Here is a 21,176-nt window from a genome sequence, read left to right as displayed (position 1 = left end):
CTAGTGATTTGTTGATCGTATGACGATACAACTAAGTTGTAAGTTAATTAAAGGCAATTAAACATTTTCAGTGAAATTAAATATTATTATTAAAAGATAAAATATAGCTCGAAGATGAACATAAGGGAAATTATGTTCGAGTAAATTAAGTCAAGGGCCCCCCAACTGCTAAAACCTCACCTAACGATATGCTCTAGTTTTATGCCATCATTGTATTTGTCTGTAATGAATGATTTATCAACAATTCATTTAACTATTATGTTTTTTACTAGAACGTGAGTATGATGACGTCGAGATTATATTGTATTATACTAAATACCATATATGAGCTAAGTACAGGAATTGTTTATAAATTAGCATCTGCAACTAACAAGGTGGAAGTATAGTTTACCTCGTCACGGTGATTTTATGGAAGGAAGCCGCCTTGTTGATTAATAGTTCGAGCGAGATATATGCCGAACCTTTTATATGTGAATCTGGCGTTTGGAATCCTTTTCATTAATCATGTCTGTGGCCCCAAGTATAAATGTCCCCTGTGTTGTCAGTGTTGCCTTTTAGATGCCTTCATACACGTGTGTGTACTTCTCATACGATTGGAGCTATATTACTGTATATCCGTCATCCACAGTTTTGTGTATGCTCACTAATGTGTTGAAGCTATGTTATATTGAAATTACGCAATCTACAGTCTGATTATCCAGGCAATAGAATAGTATTTTACAGGATACCTTATACATTCAGGAAACCACATCAGGAGGATCTGGAAAGCGACATCCTGAACCCCAAAATAAAATAGTCTACAGTTTCCCTCATCGTTTGAAGAAGAGGAAGATGGCGATGTGTGTGAGGCTGTGACAAGCCTTATAGTTATCTCGCGAACCTTTAATCCGCATGGTCTCGGTTCGAAGTCCTGTGGAACAGGGTAAACTAAGTAGTGGAAACAGCAACATGAGGAAACTAGAACAACTATATTATCGTTATTCGTTATAATTATATAGGAAAATGGTGGTTCAGTCGGAGAGCGATTATCTCTGGTGAGTGAGGTCCCTGGTTCGATCCACGGCAAAGTAATTTTGTGATGAACAACATTGTGTCCGTGGGTTTTCTCTGGTTACTTCAGTTTCCTCCTACATTATCATCCCATCAATTATCCCATCATTATTCACTTGTCTTAATCATCCGTTTCCCGTAGCCTAATAGCCATAAAGATGGAACATTAAACTGAAAAAAAAAACATTTCGTTTCAGTTCATTCATTATATAGAAACATCTTACAGCAACAGAAACATCTTTACGACGAATATGCAACATGTCATACTAGTGACAGCCATACTTTGTTTACCAGAGAATACTAATTATCACGATTCTTAGAAGTTTGCTTATAGAATTTACCTTTATTAAGGTGGATCACCACCCGGAAGTCAGTACATATTTTAACTCATTCCCTTAACTAATGCGCAATGAAACGTTACATATTATAAATATTGTACTATAAGATAGAACAGTGGCGTATTTAGGGGGGGCTTCCGGGCTTAAGCCCCCACCCGAAATCTTACGTACTATGGTAAAGTATATGAAATATCTTGCAGAATTTTCGCATTTTCAGGCAAAGCCCCCCCCCCGAAAGTTAGCAAAGCCCTCCCCGAAACAAAATCGTAAATACGCCACTGAGATAGAGTATGGTTTCAGTTACATTACAAGACACTGATTCATTTGGTTGTGTCTCGTGATATCTAAAAATATAAAAAATAAAAGAAAATATTTGATTCGTTTTACAATGAGCACACAAGATGATACTCGCTGTTAGATCTTACTAGAAGTGCTCAGTTTTATGAAATGTTTATTTGTATGTGTAAAGTATTTTAAAGTAACAACCTTATCACGAAATATATATATTGTTTGACCGTTTTTCGTGCTAAAATTTCATATTTTATTTAAATATTAATTTACATCTAAGGAAATAGATTTTGAGACGAAATTTGCGCAATACGCCATAATGTATTGTTACCAAATTTGTACGTTTGCTGTAGTAGTCACAATAAGAAAATTCCTGGATTCTAGCGTTGCAGTTCGAGAAGCGGAATCGCGGTAAGGGTCGAAAACTAAGTTCTCCAGAAAGTATCTAGGCAGAATTCCATGATTACTCCCTTTATTATCTGGCATCAGTAAACACTCGACACTATCTGGCAATGCCGCACTATTCAAGCAGAGTTTAGCATAGCACCGAGAACATTTAGTGATCCACCTTAAAAAAAGGTTCAAAGTAAAGCGAATGAGAAATGCCTCCTTTACCTTTTACTACTTTTGTACTTACTGTTTGTTGCAGATGTACTTGCCCCTCTGTTAGGATGATATTATTGAAGAGTGAAATTAGTTCAAACAAATCAATGTAGGTCAGAGGAATGTGGAGAAGTGTAAAGGGGGCAAGGGGTACTTTTTAGATGCGAAAAAGTTAAATTTTGCTTATACTTTTAGAATATCTCAACATTCATTTTCTAAATCTTTCATTATATTAACTTGTTACTATTTTCTTTGAAATACTAACCATCAGTAAATTAAACATAAGGATTTATACCTAGTTATAGACCATATGTATACTACATTATATTCTCTTTACACTTTACGTAAGCAACAAGACTATATGAGACGTTAGCCTACAGCTTAATGTGGGATCAGAAATGTACGGAAGTCAAACAGCGTTAATTTGGACTTGGTCCGAGAAGTGTTCTAAAAAAAGACCATTTTTTCTGTGAAATTTTCTTTCAATAATAAAAGAGCGGTAGTGTTTTCATGTTTTTCTAAAGTACAATAATTCAATTGTTATATATATATATATATATATATATATATATATATATATATATATATATATATATATATATATATATATATATATATATATATATATATATATATATATTAATACTTAGTCTAAACACTATTTAAAGGCTCATTGGGCAAGCAGAAAAGTAATGTGCCCTAACTATAAAGCAGAAAAGCAATGTGTCTTAACTATATCATTGACATTATACATGAATATTCATTATATTGCTATTATATTCATTCATACTACGTAGACCCCCTCCCTACTATGAAAGTTAACCGTCGAATGGTTGCTCTGGAGTTCCTTGGCCAGTTCTTCAACGATGTGATGCAGATTTGCTGCAACAGCTCCTTCAACTTTTCGTTATTCAGCTGGAGTCTTCTGTTCGTCAGGGAAACAAACATTCACAGGAACTACTTTTGATGGATCAACATCAATTCTGGCTACAATATAGAGGATAAAAAATTAAGAATCGAGTTCTTGACGGTGATGATATTGTTCAAACCAGAAGTGCTAGAATAAGCCATTTGTGGGCTTTTAAGTTGATCATTATAGGGCAATAGCTATAATAGATAGCGAGAAGCGGTTTTCTGCCTAGCATCTGCAGATACGTATATTTGCGAAATTAAACTACCTACATACTCTTCTATGCTTCAATCCGAACTCATTCTACCTAGCAACAAAATTTCGCCTAAAGTGGCTATTACCATTATGTATGTCTAAGCTGCTCATATATCTAATTGATAAAAGGAAAGTGAGACCATTTATATCATATAGATCATATGGTCAAATTTAAGTACTTGCTTCAGCTCCTAGATCTACTGCTGTTGATTACTACTCACATTTAAATGTATATTTCTGGGTACTTGTTGCTGTCTTGACAGGTCCATCTTCACCAATTTCAAAATGAGCTCAGGTTTTCTATTTCCAGGCACATTGCTACCTGCCTGCAGCTGTTATGACATTTCCTCTCATCTTGAAGGCTTTGTATAATAATGAAGGAACTAAGTTCCAGTAATAATAACAATTACCAACTTCATCAATAAGTATGGAAGTGGGGCGTTTGAAAGTTCCAACAAAGCCACATTGGTACGGGGGACCTTTTTTCCTTTACAATCGGGACTAATGGTAGACAATGATAATTTTAGGAGGTGGAATTTACCCTTGGGGCCATATGTCCTATGTGGATTATTAGTACTTTCGTAGTACCACTTTTTATCCCCAGTATATTGAAATTATCCCCAGGGAGAAATCTTCTGAAACCATCGTTGGTGGCAATAATACAGGGGCATACGGACGGGGGTCCACCGGGCCCAGAATCCCCAAAAACTTCCTAACTCAACATACTCTTGTACATTTTTTCAATAAAAGTATATTTGTTTAATAGGGAAATAATTGATGTAGCATGAGAATTTGATCTTACACTTCGTCTGTATTATCTTCTTCTATATATATAAAAGAGAACGCACAAATCCTTTGTTACCTCATCACGCTAATACGGCTGAACCAATTTCTTTTATTTTTGGGGGGTTATTAGGATTTGGACCCTAGATGGTTTTTATCATATCACTTTAATTTTTAATTACCAGTGTCTTGAGATAATTGACCATTCAAGTGTCCATAACGTACAAATCCTTTGTTAGTTCATCATAGGTAAAAATAAACGTATTTATATGCAACCCGCATGACCGTGTAACTCGGCGGGTTAACATAAATGACAGGCGATATAATGTTAACATTTACTGCAATCTACTATGGTTTTTATCATATCACTTGAAAGCGAAAACTTCCGGGGTGACCGCAGCGAAGCGGGGCGGGTTAACATAAATGACAGGCGATATAATGTTAACATTTACTGCAATCTTCTATGGTTTTTATCATATCACTTGAAAGCGAAAAAGTAAAAATTATCTAAGTAACAAAGTTTATTGCGTTCCGGGGTGACCGCAGCGAAGCGGGGTGAACGCTGCTAGTTTCTCTTATAAAAAATAATCTAGTTCTATCATTCTTTCTTTCTGAAAATATAGATGGAAGTATTTTACAATTACTTATCGTCTTTTCGAACGGAGAATAATACCCGCTCAGTACCACATAGATGTAGTGGCTTGAAGTATTGGACGTTCTCCCCTCCCAACAAACAAGGGCGCCGATCCTGGGGAGCCGGGGGCCCCTGGCACCCCAAAGCTCATGTGGGCCACCGCATTGTATTTATGAATATACAATAGTTAGCATAATTTGAATACAATTTGTGGCTTGTGTATAGCCCGCTCCTCCCAGTTCTTTGTCACCGGAACAGGAACAGTCACTACTATTACTACTACTACTACTACTACTACTACTACTACTACTACTACTACTACTACTACTACTACTACTACTACTACTACTACTGCTACTACTACTACTTATATCGAGAACAGAACCCAACCAACCCCTGCGGGGCTTCTAACCCGTTCCTTCTACTACTACTACTATTATTACTACCACTACCACTACTGCTACTACTACTACTACTACTACTACTACTACTACTACCGCTACTACTACTACTACTACTACTTATACTAAATCTTCCTTACATCATAAATCTTTATAACATGCGATTCCGATTCATTATGAGCTAATATGAATCGTTAGAATCTTTATGATTCGTTAAAAATCACTGGGGGGAGCGGGCTTTACTCAATCCCAATTTGTCTTAAAAATATTCATTTATGGCTTCTGCATCTGAATGCCTCCCTCCTCCCAATTTACAGAGAAATCGGGCGCTTTTACCAACAAAAATGTCTGTGTGCGCGCTTGCAACAACATGAACCAAACTCCTTAAAAAGCAATGAAGGACGAATCTTTTCCACAACAGATATACTTTATTAGTTACTACTATGTCCGTAACATCTATGGAAGCTTTTATATCGATGACAAAATAGTTTGTAATCTGATACATACCGCATTTGCTAATGTTCAGTATATAGTAATAAATATAAGCAAATAACGAAATATTTATTTGCTCCGAACTCCACAATCAAAAGCACTACTAGCAGTAATTAGAACTTCACATTAGACCTTAAAAGAACACACTAAATATATGGTAAGGAGGCAAGTTAGGTCTTAAAAATATTACAAATGTTGTCCCTGCCATCTATCAATACATATTGGCAAATCATTGTGCTATGGAAATAAATTAATACCGCCTCCGTATTTCGCACGCAAGGTTTGTGAATTGTCAACCAAATTGAATTACGGCGTTAATTTATTGAACAGATGGATTGTTAACGTTTGTGCCAAGCTTCTATATACTGTTAATTTGAAATCGAATATTCATTAAAATCAATTCATGTATTTGTTTTTTTATTTGAAAAAAATGAATAAAAAAACTGTTTTGTAACAAAGCAATACATTTTCTAGCATTTAAATATGTATTGATTGCCCCTTACCCTATTGTTCATTTCTTATTTGATGTGTTTGCTAATGAAGTGCTGTGTACGGCCAATAAACAAAAGAAGAAACTATAATTTATTTATGCAGATAGGTTATGTTTTATTTCTTTTGAGAGAGGGAGGGGGTTTTGGGAGGGAAAATAGTAGTCAATAATAATGGCAATAAAATTGATTTTTTTAAAAAAAAATCGTATACTAATTTAGATTATTTTAAAAAGTTTATACATGATGAAACAATCGTTGCAGGAGATTTTGATTTAATTCCTGATTAGAGTTCACGTGAATCGAATTCCACGTTCAACTTTGTACTTACGTGGCCAAGTGACTAAAGGACCGGTTTTCTGTGTTCGTGGCCCCAACTTCGATTCCGTCGGACACAAATCCTAGTAGTGGGTTCAAATCCTGCTTAGCTTGTCTTATAGACCCTACAATAGAACCTCGACGCGGAAAAGAATGGTTAAACTCCAACAAAAAAACAGGGTCATAGTGTTTATCCACGAGACGAGAAATGCATGTCAAATTTCAAGATAAGACGACTTTGTGGTGGACAAACATCATGTGCGTAGATTTTCTTGGGGTTATCCTATTTTCTTCCACTTTCTTTATTCCACCATTTCATTCATTTCTCATCATCAGCGTCTCCTTTAGCCCAGCCGGTATAATCGTGGGAAGTAAAACGTTTGCAAAAGTGTGAAAATCATACCTAGTATGGTGTGGGGCCTCCTTTTGCGTCCAAAATAGCTTGCATGGAATGGACGTATGCAGCTCCTGATTCGTGATGTGTGGAATTTTGTACCATTGTTCCTCCAAAACATGCTCCAGTTCCTTAAGGGATGCTGGTGGAGGGTAATGAGACCGAACACGCCTTTCTAACTCAGACCACAATGGCTCTATGATGTTCAGATCTGGTAATTTTGGGACCAGCGGAGGTGTGATGGCTCCTAGTCATGCTCCTCAAACCATGATTTCACCGTTTTTGCAGCGTGACAGGGTGCCAAATCATCTTGGTAGATGCCATCACCATCAGGGAACAATATTTGGGCCATGGGTAGAAGCTGGTCCCACAAAGTGGCCTCATACGCCTTAGCATTCATCATTCCATGCAGGGCTATGATGGGACCTGCAGAAAACCACGATATCACTGCCCATACTGTAACAGAACCACTCCCATGCTTTACAGTTGGGAGCAGACAGTCTGTATCATAGACCTGCGACGTTGTTCTCCATACGTAAACACGACCGGTTGTTGGAAACAAGGTGAAGGTCGATTCATCGGACCACATTACGTGTTTCCACTGCTCATGAGCCCACGCCTTGTGGTCCTTGCACCACTGGATACGCCTCTTCGCATTTACTGCTGTGTCCAGGGGTTTGACGATTGCGGCCCTAGCGTGAATTTCATTTTATGAAGTTCCCGTCGCACTATTTTCGATTAAACTGGGTTCTGTAGGACGGAATTGAGTTTAGACTTAATTTTCATTGCAGTGGTCTTCTTTTTAGCTGCTACAATCTGTTTTAATGCCATCCGGTCCCTATTTGACAGGATTCTCTTTCGACCACTGTTGTGCTTTACAGACGTCGTTTGCCCTTGAATTGTGTATACCCTCGTGACATTGGACACAGTGCCTTTCGATACTTCCTCAATGTTCGCCACTGTTGCCAGTGAAGCTTCAACCAGACCGGCACCAACGATCATGCCTTTTTAGAAGCCTGTCAGGTCGCCCATTTTACCGCACCACTTTTACACCACGACACTCACAGGCGAACTGGTTACTGCTGACGGAAGTGGAAAGTCCGCATGACACATTGAAAACAAAAAACAAAACAAAAAAAAAACCGGCAACCGCAACACGTGTTGTAGAGTGGAGGGCCAAACTTACGTGTCCTGTATGAAGTGTTTTTAAATTTTTTGTTAACTCCCTGTATATCAATCCATGAAACAATTGAAAGGAGTGACAGGAAACAACAGGAGTGACAAACGAAACTAAATTAGTCAATATGCATCTAACATATAGGGCTGTTTTCATTTTCGGACCGTAGAACTGTCATTTTTCTACTTTCCAAAAATGAAAATATCCCTATATGTCAGATACATATAGATTAATTTACTTTTGTTTGTCACTTCTCTCAAATTAGCTTCGATGGAGATGGCCGGTTTTCGAACTCAACGATTTATTTAACCACTTCCCGGATTAACCCTAATATTTACGTTTAGGGACAATATGTAAAACTGGATTAACCAGAGTTATTCCGGTCATTATATTTTCTTACGTTCTTGTCTGGATTAACTCGAAATATTGCGTCGAGATAAAGAAGAATGCATGGAGCAAATATTTACACACAATTCTACCGTCTTTTGTTTTGGTTTCTTGATTTATCACCAGGGGGCAGTGTATTACTCCCATTATAGTTCCCGTGTTTTTTCAGTATTATCGCTACGAGGGAGCGTTAGTTTCTTTTTCTTTTCTTTTGAAGAAGTTTTGTATTTACGACTGCATTGTTGAGTGTATTTTCCAAACAATGAGCAGTAACGAAGAAGACAATTTCTGTGTTAGTAGTGTAGATACAAGTAGTAGTAATGACAGTGAACTTGCTACAGACTACTTTTTATTTTAACATTTCCAATTTCTACGAGGGTAAATAAAAATGTAAACTCTGTAACTGTACCAAAATTTTGCTTAAAATATTTTTCGTATAAACGCAAATTCTGCGTTAGTGCATTATGTGACGTTCATCTGAATTTGTACACTTTGTGTGGTATATGTTTCTCATTGATCGTGCTGCCGCCTGGTGGTGCTAAAAGACAGGGTAGAAGAAAAGGAAAAGGAAAGAAATGAGAGGCAATAGTTAGTTTTTCGATGTAAGTGTGTGTGTGTGCAAAGAATGACTCGACAAAAATTCTAGAACAAAGTCGAGCCTAGACCCCAATATACTTTGAAAAATATGAATATTAATATACTTTTATAAGAAATATAAATATTCGCAAAACTGTGTAAACAATCAGTAAAAATAGTGTTGTTGATATGGATGTTTTGATGATTTTTACGTAAGTCGTTGTCAAAGTAAATCAGCCCCAAGTAATATTTTATAACGACTAGGGGGCGTGATCGAGATTACGAGTGAAACAAAGGACTTGGCAAGGTGCACTCGAAGAGAATGAACTCATGATTACCGACTAAAGTGAAAATGTCTGAATAACATATTTTCTCCAACAGTAGCTGCAACATAATGCTGTTATTACGTCAGCCAGGAAAGACTGTTTCATAAACTCTTAAAGTTGGAAGAAAAGACAATTTCTACAAGAAGATTATTTCGGATTCGTAGTGTGTATACTAAAATGTGATCATAATAACAGGCGCCACGACGAACTAAAACTGTTCTTATGAACGATTTCAAAACGTATCTACGAACTTGCTACGTAATTGGGGCAATATATCCAAAACAATCAATATGTTACAGGTATGTTTAATTATTGAATAAATGGCACTCTAATGTATAGATTTGTTTGTTTTCTCTTTTTCTAGATCGCATGACGAAGTAAGAATATGGTTGTTACGTTACTTGTAAGCAATCTATGAAAGTGGGTGATGTTCTCATCTATTTTTCATAACACGCCTTAGGTCTTCGCCCAGGTGATTCCGTCCGAATCTGGACCATTACGGTGAGGTGTGTCGCGCCTTCCTTAAACGATTGTCGTGGGGACGAACTTTCTGAACCCACAAATAAAATAGTGCAAAGCTATATTATTTGAGGGCGAAGAGTAGAGAGTTCTCTGCGGTGGCCGGTAGAGGATGCTGTGTACCGGGCAGTGCTATGCTGTACCGTAATAACTCAATTCATAAATTACGCTGAGAACGAAACGCAGAGGATCTGGCATAATGCATCATATTGAAAGTCAACATGAGGTAGTGTTAGCAGTTCTCTGGTCTGATTATAGCGCAATTTATAAATTATCTTTACTTGTTTATTTGCATTCTTATTATTACTAACTTTTACATTGGACTTGCTTCTGTTAAATGAAAATAGCACATATTATGACAATATAGCCATTATGTTATGACGTATGGAAAAGTGTGTGACTGAATATAGCATATTTTCAGCGTATATTTTATTTCATTCTTACAGGTTTTTTTCTACTTTTTAAGTGCCCGAAATAATTAGGGATAATCCAGAAAGAATGTTGCTACTTTTTCTAAATAAATCCATATTATTATCACACGGAACTTTTGTTTGATTTCTGTTCAGTAATAAGTAGATAAAGGTGTTTCTAAATAGAGTATTTTTTTACAGTGCAAATTTACAGTGGGTGCCATTTTTAGAACACCCGATATAATACACAAAACAAAATATTTACCCACTCCACATTATTCAGCCATACTACGTACAAAAATTGGCTTCGAATGAGTGAGAGAACAGAATACGTGTGAAAGCCGAAAATTTCTTTTTTAAAAAAAATCAAAGGGATCACTTAAATGTCGCGAATTAGTGGTGAACCACTCTGCCATCTATTAAAGTACAACTTAATTAACTGACGTTGACTACGCAATGCATACAGGTATCACGTATATTCGAGTTATACATCTGTAATAGTATAAATAATGTTAGAGTTTTTTTTAAAAAAAGACAAACAAGAATATACAAAATACTGTATGTGAAAATATTGTATTGTCATTGGGTTTACATTTCTGTACAAAATTGACACTAATAAATAGAAAAGTAACTAGAAATTATTTTAAAAGAAAAGAAAAGAAAATGAAAAGTGGATGAATAGCAAATTCCAAAATTGAGAATTCAATCACCATATCGTAGTCCAATAGGCAATATCAACAGAAATAACACGAGCGGAACATGTCATTTTATTGTGTTTCCATAAAGATCTGAATTCTTTATACTGACCTTGGATTGGGGGTTAAGTTCTAAAGTTGATCATCCTTACCTTTTCAACTAGCACTACAGCTCAGGGTGAGCTCTGGCTTCCTTCATCACATGTCTCCAAGCTTTTCGATCTTCAACTATTTCTTTCCATCTTATTTTGGGGCTTCCTATTTTCCTGTTAGAGTATATGTTTTCGTTAAACATTTTTTATTGGCATTCTATTACCTTCCATTCTTTCTAGGTGTCCGAACTATTTCAGCCTCTGTGATTTAATAAATCTTACAATATCTTGTCTCTAGTATATTGTCTATTTCCTTATTATTTCTTATCATCCACTGGTTTCCTCCTCTTATTAGACCATGCATCTTCCGTACAAATTTCCTGGCAAATTTCCTTAGTGTATCTTCTTCTTCCTTTCTTAGAACCCAAGTTTCACTTTCATATGTAACGATTGGTCTAATTAGTGTTTTGTATACCTTAATTTTCGTTCTCCTATCTATCCATCGTGGGTAACGTGGGTTCCTGTCACCACGGCATGGCGCGTCCTCAGGTTGCGGATCGAGGAGAAGGCCTCTAGATATAGAGGTTAGCTGCGAATATACTGAATAAGCAGTCGCGGACAGCCGACTAGGAGTGGTCCTCCAGCTTGGGGGTTTGGGTAAGGCTAACACCCTCATCCTGTAAAAAAAAGGTACTTGTTCAGAAACATTCACAAAAGCCTCGGACAAGGACTGATAACTTGGCACGACCTCGGCAAAAGAAAATGGACATGAGATTTGGAACATGGAATATTAGAAGTCTTTATAGGGCAGGCGCGTTAAAATCTGTTACGAGTGAGTTAGAGAAATACAGGATGGACTTAGTAGGAGTTCAGGAAATTAGGTGGGAAGGAAATGGATCTGAGAAATCCGGAAATTTTACGTTCTTTTACGGGGAAGGAAATAAAAATCACCAGTTAGGAACAGGGTTTTTCGTTCACAAACGAATATTACCAGCAATTAAACGGGTTGAATTTGTTACTGACAGACTTTCTTTTATTACTCTCAAGGGACGGTGGTGTGATATTATTGTTTTAAATGTACATGCTCCAACTGAAGATAAGGGTGACGATATAAAGGATAGTTTTTACGAAGAAGTGGAACGGATATTTGATCAACTCCCGCGATACCATATGAAGATTCTATTAGGGGATTTCAATGCGAAGGTAGGACGAGAGGATATTTTCAAACCGATTATAGGGAACGAAAGTTTGCATAAGGAAAGTAATGACAACGGTGTTAGACTCGTGAACTTTGCAACATCCAAAAACCTAATCGTGAAGAGTACAAAATTCCCACATCGCGACGTTCATAAATACACTTGGACATCACCAGACGGAAAAACGCATAATCAAATTGATCACGTTTTAGTAGATAGAAGAAGACAATCTAGCATAATTGACGTCCGGTCGTTTAGAGGGGCTGATTGTGACACTGATCACTACCTGGTAGTAGCGATAATACGGGAGAGATTATCGTTCAATAAAGGTAATATTCAATGTCCGAAAACGGAGAGATTTAATTTAAAGAAATTAGAAGAGAGCCATGTAAGAAAGGAATACCAGATTGAAGTTTCGAATAGATTCTCTGTTTTAGAAGACTCGGAATGCACTAGTGTTGAGGATACTTGGATCGAAATTAGAGATAGCATTAAAAGTTCAGCAATAGAAAAATTGGAACACGCGGAAATACGTAGGAACAAACAATGGTTCGACAAAGAATGCATTAAACTAGCAGAGAAGAGAAAACGCAAAATTACGGTGGCTACAAAATCCGAATGAAATAACTACACAAAATTTCGCAGATATCAGGCGGGAAACTTCCAAAACTTTTAGAACAAAGAAACGCGATTTTTTGAAAGCTAAAATTAAGGAACTTGAAGATAATAGTAAAAATAAAAATATTCGGGACATGTATAAGGGGATAGGCGAATTTAAGAAAGGCTATCAACCTCGTGTTTATATATTAAAGAAAACTGACGGAACAGTTCTCACTGATACGGATAGCCTCTTAAATAGATGGAAAGATTTCTTTGACGATTTGCTGAACACGCAGCCAAAAACTAATGCGCGTGGAGAAAAGGAGATACACACCGCAGAACCGTATATTCCAGAACCCAATCGAATAGAAGTAGAAGCCGCTATAAAGAAATTAAAGAAACACAAATCTCCGGGTGTGGATGAAATTCCGGCTGAGTTAATTTTAGCTGGAGGCGAAAAATTGTGGAACAAGATACACAAACTCATTCTCCTTATCTGGAACAAGGAAGAATTGCCACAAGAGTGGAAAGAATCAATCATTGTTCCAATTCACAAGAAAGGCGACAAAACTGACTGTAATAATTATCGAGGCATTTCTCTTCTGTCAACATCCTATAAAATCCTTTCAAATATTCTATTAGCAAGACTGACCCCATACGCAGATGAAATTATTGGAGATTATCAGTGCGGATTTAGACGAAATCGATCAACTATCGACCAAATATTTACCATTCGCCAAATACTCGAAAAAAAGTGGGAATACAATATCCCGGTACATCAACTATTTATTGATTTTAGAAAGGCTTACGACTCGGTTAGGAGAGAAACATTGTACAACGTTCTTACAGAACTTGGAATACCGAGAAAGCTAATTGGATTAATTAAGATATGCTTAAGTGAATCCCAAAGTAAAGTCCGGGTAGGAAAATTTTTGTCCACGAGCTTTCACGTCCAAAATGGCCTGAAACAAGGAGATGCGTTGTCGCCATTATTATTTAACTTTGTGCTGGAATACGCTATAAGGAAAATCAAAGATAGCAACCAGGGCCTAGAGTTGAACGGTATTCACCAGGTGATGGCACATGCTGATGATGTAAATTTAATAGGGGATGATAGGAGAACAGTAGAAATAAATGCAGAGATCTTATTAAACGCTTGCAGGGACATGGGTTTAGAAGTAAATGCAGAGAAAACTAAATACATGGAAGTGCGTCGGGACCGTAATACGGCAAATTGTGGGGGCGTTAAAATATTAAATAATACTTTTGATAAAGTGGATACTTTCAAATATTTAGGATCAATATTAACAGATGAAAATCATATTCACGAAGAAATTAAATGTCGACTAAAAGCAGGGAATTCGTGTTACTATTCGGTTGAAAATCTCTTGTCGTCGCGAATTCTGTCGAAAAATTTGAAGCTTAAAATATATAAAACGATAATCATGCCTGTTGTTCTGTATGGTTGCGAAACATGGTCACTTACTCTGAGAGAAGAATATAGACTGAAAGTATTTGAGAACAGGATCCTAAGAAGAATATTCGGACCCAAGAGGAACGAGAATGGGGAATGGCGGAAACTTCATAACGAGGAACTACATAGTTTATACGGTTTACCCAACATTGTTAGGGTCATCAAGTCTAGGAGGCTTAGGTGGGCAGGTCATGTAGCTAGAATGGAAGAAAGTAGAAACGCTTTCAAAGCCTTGACTGGAAGACCCATAGGAAAACGACCATTAGGAAGACCTAGGCGCAGATGGGAGGATAATATTAAGATGGATCTCGCAGAGATAGGAATACAAAGTAGAAACTGGATGCAATTAGCTAAGGATAGAAGTCAGTGGAGAGTTTTTGTGAACGCGGCACTGAACCTGCGGGTTCCATAGGCCATAGAGTTAGTTAGTTAGTTATCTATCCATCTGCTTTTCAGTAACTGTAAGTTTGCGTAGTATGCTCTATTTTCTGCTTGTATACGTTCTTGGATTGCTGTTCTCATGTTATTTAGGTTATTTATCACCATGCCCAGATACTTAAAGTCTCTAACTGCTTCGAACTCTTTCCCATTAATTGTGATGTTTTTTACATTGTTTCTCTTTCCTTGTAATTAACATGAATTTATTTTTTTGTACGTTAGTGAACAGTCCTATCTTATTCGCTTCATTTTCCATTCTATTATAAATTTCTTCTAATTGTTTAATAGTTCTAGCTATTATGATGAGGTTGTCGGCATTTGCAAGGATTTGGCTTAATTTATGTAATATTGTCCCTCTCTTGTAGAGACCTGCACGGGCCGGGCTTGGGCGGGCCGACTCTATTATTTCTTTGGGCCGGGCCGGGTTTGGGCGGGCCGACACTGATTTCCCTTCAGGTCGGGCCGGGCTGGGGTCGATTAATTGCAATTCTTTAATAATTATTGACTTTTGTTAAACGATAATTAGAATAAAGGCAAACGTTGAAGAAGTGTGCCCGTGAAAAATGTTACAAAATGAAACTTCGAAAATTTATCGGGCCCGGGCCGAGCTTGGGCCAAGAATTTTAAAAAACTTATCGGGCCGGGCCTACGTACATTCTGGCTGGATTGCGCTCGGGCCGAAAAATTCGGCCCGTGCAGGTCTCTACTCTCTTGTCAATCTCCTTAATGACCTTATCGTCGTTGACAATCCGTCTTCTTGCCTTACTCCTTGGTTATATACAAAATCTTCTGTTGTTATATTACTTACTTTAACTTTGGATCTGTTTCTTTAAGTCATTATTGTCAAATTGATCAGTTTTCTACCATTGTTTCTATCAGTGTTTTCCTGTATACACTATCAAATGCTCTCTTAAAGTCAACAAATAACATGTATAGGCCTATATCGTGTCATAATGTTTTTTCAGCTAAGAAATGGATAATTTGCTTGTTTGTGTGCTTGATAATATGTAAGGATAGCGGAAATTGTGTTTATTTTTCTTTGTAAGCGATTATATACATGGCACTATTCGGTAAGCAAATACTTCGCAAAAGTTTACCGTATTGTTAATTTGTGGGAAGTAACTAGCTTTTGTGTTCTAAATATAGCTGCAGGTGTACAGAGACACTCCAGCTGGTTACGCAGAGACGAGAACTAACACGCTATTAATTTTAACAAAATGTGTCCAAACTTCCCTAGCCCTAAACTAACTCGATCCTACCCTACCCTACTTATCCCTATCTTACTTTCTACTCTACCCTACCCTACTCTATTACACTGTTTTAAAATAATCATAACAATTGATGATTTTTAAATTTTCGTAGCTGTTATTACGCTTTTTGTCGAAAACCAGGCGGACGACCAACTTCAAAAAATCTTTCAGTTTTACGTCCCAAGCTTATGCCGGTTAGGTAAAGGAGACGGTGATGATGAGAGATGAATGAAGTGGTGGAATGAAGATAGTGGGAGGAAACGGGATAACCACGAGAAAACCCACGAGGACGGTGTTTTTTTACCACAAAGTTCACTTGGCGGGGACTGGGATCGAACCAGGGACCCCAAGCACCAGAGGTGAACGCTCTACCACTGAGCCACCGCGCCCCCTAAGGACCAACTTCGAAATAAATGTCTTGGATCGTATTACTTAATTGAGTTTTCCAGGAACAACAGTAAATATTGTTATAATATATTAGGCGATAGTACGGAATCGGTGGTTCTAGCAGTACAGCAGTTCTAGGGATATGCGACTACAATTTTAAAGATGCAATACCAATAAATTATAATGATTTGATTTTGAGTTTAGCATCCCGTTTAGCAGCGAAGCTATGAGACGTGGACCGACAGCTTCACGTAGGATCTGAACCACATGAGCTTCCGCCGGGAATAGAACCCGGGTCTCCCGTGCAAAAGGTGTGTATGCAATAAGTTATATTGAAACTACCCCATACATATAGGTAGATTGACAAACATACGATTGAGTCACTTAAGAGGTTAGCACGCGACTTTGGTAGATGGAATATCGGATTCGATTTTCTATGGGGAAGCATTGAATACATTACGGTAGTTAGTATTTCACCTTAAATTGTAAGTTCATATGGCCTCGGTGGCGAATAGGGCCACAAAACATCAGCAAACAAAAATATCAACAATATTAGTCAACGCAAGATTTAAATACCTGTGCGAGATACTGAAGGGAAAATCAACGTATTTATTTTACATTACACTTTTTTTTTCCAAAATGTACATTGAAGTGGAATCCACATGAAAGCCTGGTCGACTGTCACTAAATTAGAAAATACTTTATGAAACTAATGGGTAATCCTTGATTCACACAAGCAAATTTCTTTATTTTAGGTATTAAATCATCAGCTTGTACCACTTCAGAATCGTAAATTAGATTTTGATAAAATTTGCTTTCTCTGACATTCAAGTAAACAACAAGTATCTTATATGTACAACGAAAAAATAAGTTGGGAGAGGCTCCATCTGCAAATAGTCGTTATGGAGAAAATATTACCGAATGATTAAAAAAATATATATTTCTGTATTTATTGCTTATTTGAGTGATGCGAGATACAAGTATGAAACAAGATAATTAAATACACAGAATAAACGATTCGTGATGCAAAATTGTCTCCTCCTTATTACGAAAAAATGGAAGTGTGTTCCTTCAGGTAATGATAAATGCATGAGATTTTTGCCACAATTTCTCAAGGACACAAAAATCATAACCAATTTGTTCAAAGTCATGTATACCATAAGTATGATCTATGTTCAAAGTTTTCGAGAGCATAATGCCTTAGATTTCGAGAGGTCATTGCTGATACGAGAGATCCATTGCGTGATTCCAGCTCACCCATGTACGTAAGTTTGTAGTGAAGAACGTCGTGTCCAAAGGTTCTCATGGGGTTCTCACGGTTTCTCTTGCATCCTAATTTCAGCAATGTTTTTCGTAATAATTAATCACGTCTTCTTTAGCATAAGCGTAGGCCATTAAATTAGAGAAAAAAACATTTACTTTTATATTATTATTATTAATAATGTGCCTTAAGGTTGTTTAATGTGTCTTAGGTTTGCTTGATGTGCCTTAAGGAATCTTGCACTAATTTAATCAATGATAAAACCAAGGATCTTATAAAATATAGGATCTGCCCTTACAACAAAATCTTGAAGCCATACGTCACAGTTTCTCCACTCCTACTCTGCCCACTCTGGCCAATAGGATCGCAATGTTTAGAGCCAACAATCATGGCGGAAACCAAAGTAGCCAATCAGACGATGCAAGAAACGAGAGTAGCCAATCAGACTTGGCGATGCTCAGTTGTTTTTTGGCTTCATTGATTTAATAGGATAGAGATACATATGGACAGATCCTCTATTTTATAACATCCTTGGATAAAACTATAGAAAGTACAGCTGTTTCGTTTATCCTAGTATTTTCACAGTCATATGTTGGAATGTGCCATCTTTCACAATGAAACTCGGAGATACTTCACAACTTCTTGTAACAGATTGACTTCCCTAGATTTGGTCTTTTTTTTTTTTTTTTTTTTTTTTTTTACTTGGACAAAGTAGCTTACACCATTATAACTTTAACCTGTTCGTGTATTACTATAATAATATGATCTACGGTATTATTAACATTTAACCGGGAGAATATCCAAAAATGAAGCATATCAACTACCAATTGACAGACCTCGTTGAGTTGAACAAAATAATATGGGATATTATAAATTCTCATGCGCAGTTTACGAGAAAATCGATAGAATTTTTTTTTTCGAAAATGTAACAATGTATGCTATATAATGGCCACGACACTTATTAAGATGTAACTTACTGAAGTATACCCTCATATAAGTTGTTAGTACACAGGATGGGTAAATGAGATATAGCCAGAGATGTAATGGGGAGGGGCAGAGACATCCTTCACCAAGCACTAATCTCCTATGAATGAATGGATTCTTTAAGTATTGTGTTGGACTTATTTTTTACTTATCCAAATATCGGAGCCTCGAGGATTAACGTATCCTGAGAGGTCAAACCAAACATCGTCTTATAACCGGCTCCAGAATCCCCAGATTTTTTTAAAAAAGGAGCATTTGAAACAATCGACAGTATGAAATTCTCTTAATTAATAGACCACAGAAATACACTTGTATAATCAGCCACAAAAGTACTTGAACACTTGACTGGCATCACGTCGGGTTCAGCACTTTTACTGGTATCACAAATGCCTGAACATATGCAACCCAACTTACATGTAACGTTCCAAGTAGTTGGTAGCTCCGTGGAGCACTGAAACAGGTTTTTGCTGTGCAAATGATGCATCAAAAAAATCTCTACTTTAATATTTAATTTTTGAGTAAGTTCAAGAAACTGATTAGCGTAGGTGAGTGGTTAACGCATTGGTTTTGCAAATAGAAAGTCTGGGTTCATGTCCTATAATCCAAACTTTAAATATATATATATATATATATATATATATATATATATATATATATATACAGTGGCGGATCCAAGGGGGGTTATAGGGACTATAGCCCCCCTTGACGCTCGGGTATAGACGTCAAAAAAACAATGGACTTCAATTCTGCTTCACACTGGATAAAACGGCAAAATATGGTTTAGCCCCTCCGTTGATCATATCCTGGATCCGCCCCTGTATATATATATATTATCAAGCGATAGAGAAGATTATCCTGAACAAAATTTCATACCTGAATGTAAGGTGCAATGCGAAAGTTTAGAGAAAATCGAGGAAAAATCTTTTTAAGGCGCTAAAATACGATAATATTTTTTGTTCGTTGTCAATGATTGTTTTTATTTTATTGCAAGCGGCTTCTTATTTAAGCCCTATAGTTATGTAAAAATACGCTGTTAATCACAAAATTGTATCTATCCTCGTTTGTCATCTGCTAACGGTGACGTACAGACAGGGTGTTCAGGGTAAATTTATTGCATGTAGGTATGAGTTGTCGGAAGGTATTGCTATATTACTTCTCTTTGGTTTCAGATACAGCTGTGAAGTCAAACAAAACTGCAATAGACGAGTGGAAGATACCAGAATATTGGAAAAGAGTTACCTGCATCATGTTGATTCGTTCCGGCTAAACGAAATTCTGCAATTAAGACAGTTGCTCAGTGCTAGTCGAACACTGTGAAAGCGATACGAAGTGAAATGCATAAGTGCAACGGTGACTTCGCTCCTTGTCATACTGCTCGGAAGGCCCTGAAGTGGTTGCGTGGCAATTTGTACTTCACCAGCCCCGACATCTGGCCCTCTAACTTCCCTGATTGCAATCCTATGAATTGTTATGCGTGGGACGTGGTGGATCAACATACCAACCGCACTGCCTGCAACACAAAGACCCAGCTCATCGACAGGAATGGGGCAGCATTTGCAGCTCTCCCCAGGGACACCGTGGACATATTCTAGATTCGGAAGCCGTCTTGAGGCAGTTATGGCCGCAAATGGTGTTTTTTTTTATTTCATTTACTTTTTTAATTTTTTTTTACTTATTTTGATTTCTCTTGTTTTCCAGGTACTGTGCAATTTTCATGAATTTAATACAATTTGTTTCGAGCACGATATTCCTTTTTTTTTCTTGTCACCCAAAAGTATAAAATTTATCACGAACGTCCTGTACTGTAATACTTGTAAATATTTTAATGATACATTGAGGACTCAAGATAATAGAACATTTACCGACGAACATTTACATAACACTGCTACAAACCAAAGTGTGTTTTTACTATTCCTCCTGGAAACATCATGTATATTTCTCCACTTTAGTACTGTATATTCACCATCCTCTTCTTTTTTCCCCCGTCTGTCTGTCTGTCTTGCTATATTTCTCACATTATACGTGTGATATATCGTCAAAATACATGCTATTCAATAATTCTTATGCTCCCTCGTGCAAACAACAAATTGCCCACAAGCTAAGTTATGCTTTCATACGAGAGAGACTAGGATATGATGGAGAGAGGGTGAAACCAAAGACATAACACAGTCGCATTCATGTTTTTGTTGAAATTTCTTCTTCCCCCCTCTTATACGTACACCCCAGGTGGGAAAGTGAAGAGTATATATATATATATATATATATATATATATATATATATATATATATATATATATATATATATATATATATATATATATATATATATAATGTACGTAGCGCTTATTCGCTTCTAGTCTGTGAGTCTCCCGTGTGAAGCCATATTGATTTTCCCTCTCTCTCTCTTTCTCTGTCTCTCTCTCTCTCTCTTTCTGCTCATCACATTCTCT

At 36.9% G+C, this 21,176-nt stretch overlaps 1 long non-coding RNA gene across 3 annotated transcripts in view; it reads right to left on the bottom strand.

Moving 5' to 3' along the window:
- The window catches only part of LOC145692931 (uncharacterized), a 1,320,660-nt gene that overhangs the window by 1,156,459 nt on the left and 143,025 nt on the right, over positions 1 to 21,176 (bottom strand). The window lies entirely within an intron of this gene.

The sequence above is a fragment of the Thermobia domestica genome, chromosome 8, assembly GCF_964235325.1.
Source record: "Thermobia domestica chromosome 8, izTheDome1.hap1.1, whole genome shotgun sequence".
In the NCBI taxonomy this organism is placed as follows: domain Eukaryota; kingdom Metazoa; phylum Arthropoda; class Insecta; order Zygentoma; family Lepismatidae; genus Thermobia; species Thermobia domestica.
The sequence above is the reverse complement of the archived record's forward strand: the minus strand, read 5'-3'. Positions and strand labels throughout refer to the sequence as shown.